Source organism: Macrobrachium nipponense, chromosome 26 (assembly GCF_015104395.2).
Source record: "Macrobrachium nipponense isolate FS-2020 chromosome 26, ASM1510439v2, whole genome shotgun sequence".
NCBI lineage: Eukaryota > Metazoa > Arthropoda > Malacostraca > Decapoda > Palaemonidae > Macrobrachium > Macrobrachium nipponense.
The window spans coordinates 367,069-374,948 of record NC_087215.1 but is presented as its reverse complement, the minus strand read 5'-3'; positions in this window follow the sequence as shown (position 1 = coordinate 374,948).

The window sequence follows — 7,880 nt, the reverse complement described above, 5'->3', positions numbered from 1 at the left end:
CCTAGTTGTAACTTAGGAAAACAGCCAAAAATGCTGTCAGCGTGTTTGTATGGTGTTTTTACTTTGCATGGAACCAGTGGTTATTCAGCAACGGGACCAACGGCTTTACGTGACTTCCGAACCACGTCGAGAGTGAACTTCTATCACCAGAAATACACATCTCTCACACCTCAACGGAATGCTCGAGAATCGAACTCGCGGCCACCGAGGTGGCAGGCCAACACCATACCGACCACGCCACTGAGGCGCTTGGTGTCAGCTCTGACCCACGTGTGAAACTGGGAACCTCCTGATCATGAGCCTGGCGAGGTGGGGCACGGGTGGGCATGGGTATGGGTATGGGTGGGGCTGCTAAATAAAATTGCTCAAAGCAAGGCACTGTAACGGAGGGACTGGCTGAACCTTTACCCAGGAGCACAAGGCACGGTAAACGTGCAGGGCCGGATTAAGGGGGGGGGGGGGGGGGGGGGGGGGGGGGGGGGGGGGGGGGGGGGGGGGGGGGGGGGGGGGGGTGCACCAGGGACCTGAGCCCCGGGCCACCCACCAAAAGAGGGGCCTCCCACCAATAAAAACAATGCATTTTAATTTAGTAAGGTTAATATTGTAATCGGGCACCTATATTACCCATACTAGCCAAACATGATGCTCGTACATACGAATGTAACGAACCAAACAAAAACTTCTTTCAGTTTTCTTCTGAAGATTGAAAAAGAAACCCACAAAATCACTTTGTAACTTGTTTACTTCTAAATGTAAATACCTAGAAGTAAACAAGTTACAAAGTGATTTTGTGGGTTTCTTTTTCAATGTAACGAATGTTTGTGTCACTACGGTTGTAAGTTGTGTTTCAAATTGTAATGATTTGTGGCTGCAAAATAACATACCTCAGTATTCATTGTATTACGGCCAAATCAAGTTTCTAAGACGTGTCATAGTTAGAATCCAACCTAACTCGTTAATCTATATGTCTCACGCGAGATAATAGCATCTATTAGTATATCTAAATAAAACTGTCTTACTATTACTGTATTACTGTATTTTGGCTACTAGATTTATTAGACTATATAGTTTGTACTGTATGCAATAGGAGTTGGAAAATCGGCCTCCCACCAGCTTAATCCTGTAAACGTGTATAAATGAACCTGTTACTTGACCCAACTCTGTGTGTGTGTGCGTGTGTGTGTAAGGGTGGGTCGGGGTGGATGCTGCCTGTCTGTCTTGCACGAGCAATTCCCATGACCTCCATATGGCACCAGCAAATACACATCTGGATATGCATGCTGAGTATATATCCATTACCGATAATGGTGGCAGAGGACCAGCGGTCAATTCTCAGTGATCAGTTCGTAGAGGTTTTGATCTAACATGGACAACAACGCTTTGCCGGGTTCAAATTTCGTTACAAAAGCCTTTGGTTATCTTAGGATAATTACAAAATGAGGATTAAGTATGCTTCACTTGAATCGAATGAGAGAGAGAGAGAGAGAGAGAAAGAGAGAGAGAGAGCTTGCACAGGCGCGGGAGAGAGCTAGCAGAGAGAGAGAGAGAGAGAGAGAGAGAGCTAGCACAGACGAGAGAGAGCGCGCGCGATAGAACAGACACGAGAGAGAGAGAGAGAGAGAGTCTAGCACAGGAAGGGAAGGAGAGAGAGAGAGAGAGAGAGAGAGAGAGAGAAGAAGAGAGAGAGAGAGAGAGAAGACGTCACCAAGTAAGCCCTGGTCGTGGCTTCCTTCTAATTCAACTACCACCATTTGAAGTATTCCATCAAATAAAAAAACAAATAAAAAGAAAGTAAAGGGCAAAGGCAATACTATATCGAAAGGAACTGAGATGACACGATATCCCATGCCAGAATAATACACGATATCAAGTTGCCTAAGTACCGGCGAACAATTCGATTTCTAACAGAGGTATGTATAATTAAAACTGTAACAGTTCGTATCCTTTTTCTGCTCGTTTATTGCACTTAATAACAGAACATGGGCTGCATTACACATAAGACGGCTTCCAAAGTGTAACACCCCCTAACACCTACTTTATTTTCAATTCAGCATGTCACCTTACAACACACACACACCTGCCGTGGATCATTTAGAATTGATGTATAAGGCGTCACAGTAACCCTTTATAATAGTTACAGCGTCTTTTGGAGTTCAGCATATATTTTCACACATTACAGCAAATTGACACTAGCAACTCACACATTACAGCAACTGACACTATAGCAACTCACACATTACAGCAACTGACACTATAGCAACTCACACATTACAGCAACTGACACTATAGAACTCGCACATTACAGCAACTGACACTATAGCAACTCACACATGGTAGCAAACTGACACTATAGCAACTCACACATGGTAGCAAACTGACACTATAGCAACTCACACATTACAGCAACTGACACTATAGCAACTCACACATTACAGCAACTGACACTATAGCAACTCACACGACAGCAAACTGACATTAGCAACTTCGATCGAAATACAAGGATTAGCAACTAGTTACCTACAGAATAACGAAACAGGAAGTTACAGGAAGCAGTTAAAACTACGCGAGAGAGAGAGAGAGAGAGAGAGAGAGAGAGAGAGAGAGAGAGATAGTAACCTGTGGTCTTCCTCAAATGCCCTAACTCGTTCGCCAACTATTTGCTGGGCGTGGCTGTAGCCTGGAGCTGTCAAAAGTTTAGAAGATAGAAATTTTATGAAAGACATTTATGTATAAATAAATAAAATTCATAAGAATGACCGTATAAATGTGATTTGCTTGGAATTTCCCTGTACTGATAAATAAAGGTATATACGAAGACAAACAGTTAAAATTACAACCAAGTATACGTTAAGCAAGACATTGTTGGGCCACAACACTGACCACCTTCATTTGTGGCTTTAGCGTAGGCCTACAATAATAAATCACGAACTTCGTAGCCTAAGATCGGTCATTCCAAGGACGAACTCGGCGCAGATTTTACTGAAGAAAAAAAAAATTCTAAAAAAAACATAGAAATTTTGTATATGATGCAGTATAGGTAAGGCTCCGAGGATTAACTTAAAAATTAACTTTGAAGAAGACGGTAAATCTCATTATTTCGGTAAATATCCAAAGTTATCTCACTAATACGGCATCATGTACAACCTTGTTCGTATTATTCAGTCAAAGAACTTTATTAAATGAGCAATATTTCCGTACGGAGCTCGTCCTTTGAATTACTCCAAAATTGTGCAACTGATTCTGTACAACCAAAGGGCAAATTACTTAAAAGAATCATTGATAAAACGGAATAGCTTTTAACCTACATGGTTTGCAAATTATTGCCACGTATTTAATTTCATGCCACTGATAAGGTTTTTATATTTTCATCCCGAAATGCTTAAACTGTATAGGCTTAAAGCACTTTGAAGCTTCGAAGTTCACCAGACAATCACTGGTCTCTCAGAAACACTGGGGGATCTTACCCATCACATATAAAAAAAAAAAACCTGCATTAATTCCCCTCTATCCAGATAAATACCACCGGCTATTAACCAAATATGCTCAGATTAACAACACAAGAATCTACAAAATATTGAGAGTTATAAAGTAAAATGAAGTTGAAAATCACTTGTTAAAAACACCTCATCAGCGTCCAGATATGGCTGATTCAGAACTGCTCAAAGAGACAACAGAGATTTTCTTTCCCTTGGCCAATCACAGACATCTTTTTTTCTATCGCCTTCTCTCACTGGCTGAAGTTCGAGTTTCGACCAATGGATGGAAGGCTTTCAAAGCGACCTCCCAATTGGCTGGTTGGACTGAAACAGATTTTAAAAAAACAATTTTTAAGGGATGATTGTTACTTACAGCCTCTCTGAAGATATCGTGTAATTGTAGCTTCAAATGTTCAAGCGAAGATACAGTGCAATACTACTCTGATAGTATTCTCCTTGCATTTCAATACATCTTTATCTATTTATTAATATATTTTCTCTTTTTTAATGAGTGAGATCTCTTTTTTTCTGTATTCTCCTTTACCTCCTCTTACTTCATCCTAATGCACAGCATATTCAAAGAAGACTCATAATCACTTGAGTCAATAAAATGGAGAAGTAGATCCACAATAGTATGTCTGTATGATTTTGCAATTCAAAATACAAAGCAGAAAGCTTTCGATGATCTGCTCGGTCATCGAAAGCTTTCTGCTTTGTATTTTAAATTGCAAAATCATACAGACATATTATTGTGGATTTACTTTTCCGCACACCATATTCTTAGGAAGCTTATATTTCAAGTCGATGGCCCCTTTGGTGGACTTGTTCCATATGAAAACGTTTCTTCTACTGAATAATAATAATAATAATAATAATAATAATATAATAATAATAATAATAATAATAATAATAATAAATCAAGAAGAGAGTATCACTCAATGACGTAGCAATACCATGGGACACCAGAGTTGAAGAGAAAGAGAGGAAAAAAATGGATAAGTACTCAAAGACCTGAAAATAGAAATAAGGATATGGGATATGGCAGTGGAAATTGTACCCATAATCATAGGAACACTAGGCACGATCCCAAGATCCCTGAAAAGGAATCTGGAAAAACTAGAGGCTGAAGTAGCTCCAGGACTCATGCAGAAGAGTGTGATCCTAGAAACAGCGCACATAGTAAGAAAAGTGATGGACTCCTAAGGAGGCAGGATGCAACCCGGAACCCCTCCACACTATAAATACCACCCAGTCGAATTGGAGGACTGTGATAGACCAAAAAAAAACATAATAATAATTCGTTTCATAATTATTAGGAATATATGACGGTGCTTGATATTCCAGCGGTGTATCATTAGACTAGACATCATCACCATCCCTTGAACGCGTGATTGTCTACCTGAGCGTAGGACTCGAAATGTCACAGGTAAATTCATTGCTTTCGTTTCGCTGTGACTAATTAGTTCCGATGATTGGCATCATCGGGAACACTTCATCACGACGCTGTTCCGTTTTCTTTTCCTCGGGTTGTTTTCTGTTTAGTTACCCTTTAAATATACATTCAAAATTCTTGCTTTTCCAAAGGTAGGTTTATTTTATATCTAAATGTGATAAGTTTAACTTTTCAGAATACCTCTCGAGCAATTATTTTGCCGTAAAATATTTTATGGTTATTGGATACTATTTTATATAGTATATATATATATATATATATATCTATATATCTAATATATATATATATATGAATAACTTGATCACGAAGTATATAAAACGTGATGCTATGTATAATAAAGGTTTTTTTGCCACGAAGGAAAAAAATGGAAAAAACGAGTTGGCCGAGTACTTTCGGTCCTATCAACTCGTTTTTTCATTTTTTTCCTTCGTGGCAAAAAAACCATTTATTTATATATATATAATATAATATATATATATATATATATATATATATATATATCTATATAATATATATATATATGTATGTCATGTATGTCACTTGGACGCATTATTTGGGAAACCCGATTTTTATGCAACAACACACCGCTATTAATTAACTTCAGAAAATGAATAATGTCGCTGGATCAGCAGAACGACGTTATTTATCTGTTATTATTGATGTCCCACATCTTGAAAAATGAATTCTTCGTTGAGTGAGCGAATCATATGTCTTGCGGCTCTCTCTCTCTCAGTCGTGGATATTTCAATCCATTCAGAGTGGCTGGAGATTTTCCTCAGATTTATGCTCTCTCTCTCTTTTCTGCCTAATTTCATTTCCATCCCTCACCATTTTTTTTTTCTATTTCCCTTTGCTTTATCACTATTCGTAGCTAGATCTCTCTCTCTCTCTCTCTCTCTCATTTGCTGGCTTAACTTCATTTCATCCCTTGCCAATATCTTAAAATTTTCTTTTGCGCTATCATTACTAGTAACTATTTCTCTCTCTCTCTCTCTCTCTGCCTCTCTTTCTCTGCCTCTCTTTCTCTCTCTCTCTCTCAACATCAGTTCTCTCTCTTCTTTACCGTTATCCTCACTCGAAAACCACAACTTGATCTCTCAAACGTGGAAACTGATAGTAACCTAACTATCTCTCTCTCTTTGTTTTTGTCACCTGCTCCTTAATTTCATTTCCATCCAATGTCATTTTCTATTTTCGTTGCTGCCACGAAACTTTATTCTGGCCTTTTATGTAGAAAAGTTGATCATTTCTCTCTCTCTTTCTTCTAACGACATTTTGTATCCACTATCTCATGTACTTTCTTTGCTATCACCATCACTCGATACTACATTGACCTCCCGTGAGTTGAAGCTGATAACAATCTCTCTCTCTCTCTCTCTCTCTCTCTCTCTCTCTCTCTCTCTCTTTCTCTCTCTCCTCACCTCATTTCTCGGGCGTCATTTCTCAGCGGGATGTCATTGCCTTTGACTCGGCCTCCTTCCATTTTCCATTTATTCTTCTTGGTTATCGAGTCAGAATCAATTTTCCCGTTTCCCCTTCGTCTTTCTTCGCTTTCAAGAATATTATCTTTTTTTTTTTTTATTTAGCCTTTCCCGTTTCGATCTTTCATCCTCTTGTGTGAATTCATTATTGTTAATATGTTATTTATTTTCCACCATCTGATCCTTTTGTTTGAAGTTCATTATTGTTAAATTTACTTTTTCACTATCTGATCATTTTCTTTGAAGTTCATTATTGTTAATATGTTCTTTCAATTTTTTTCAGTGGTGTTTTTTTATCATTTAATCTCCATTATATTTTCATTCTTATTGGATTTATCCCAATATTGGTTTCAATGAACTTACTTATCTTTTTTCCCATTTTTTGTAGTTTTTCATTTGTGTTTTATATTTTTAGATTTATAAACATCACATATGACAATGACAAAGGAGACACGACACCTTGTCATTTTATTAGAACAATTATATAGATATAAACTAACCCTCGAAGGAATTGCATCGACTTTAAAAAAAATTTATTTGAAATAGTCCTATACATCATTAGGCCTAAAGAATAAACATCCTTTTCTTTTTAGGCTTGGTTATGGGACACACAAACATTTCGCCAATAATTTATTTTTATTATCATTCTGATCTATCTATTTTTGGAGGTCCTGCCGTTTCCCCTCATTCATTCCATAAGGTGGGCCTACTTCATTTCCGACTGATACTTCATTGTTTTCGTTAATATTTCGTTAATAACTATTTATTCAGTTTCATGATTTCTTGAATATGTCTTCAGTATCCTTGTAGATATCTCCAAGCTTTCTCAGTAAATCAGCAGCAACTATTTCGAAAAACAGCATCTATTTCAAAAACAGCCACTATTTCGATAACAGCAACTATTTCGAAAACAGCAACTATTTCGAAAAACAGCATCTATTTCAAAAACAGCATCTATTTCGATAACAGCAACTATTTCGAAAACAGCAACTATTTCAAAAACAGCATCTATTTCAAAATCAGCAACTATTTCGAAAACAGCAACTATTTCAAAAACAGCATCTATTTCAAAAACAGCATCTATTTCGAAAACAGCAACTATTTCGAAAACAGCAACTATTTCGAAAAACAGCATCTATTTAAAAAACAGCCACTATTTCGATAACAGCAACTATTTCGAAAACAGCAACTATTTCAAAAACAGCATCTATTTAAAAAACAGCCACTATTTCGATAACAGCAACTATTTCGAAAACAGCAACTATTTCGAAAAACAGCATCTATTTCAAAAACAGCATCTATTTCGATAACAGCAACTATTTCGAAAACAGCAACTATTTCAAAAACAGCATCTATTTCAAAAACAGCAACTATTTCGAAAAACAGCAACAATTTCAAAAACCAACTATTTCAAAAACAGCAACTATTTCGAAAGCAGCAACTATTTCGAAAAACAGCAAACTATTTCAA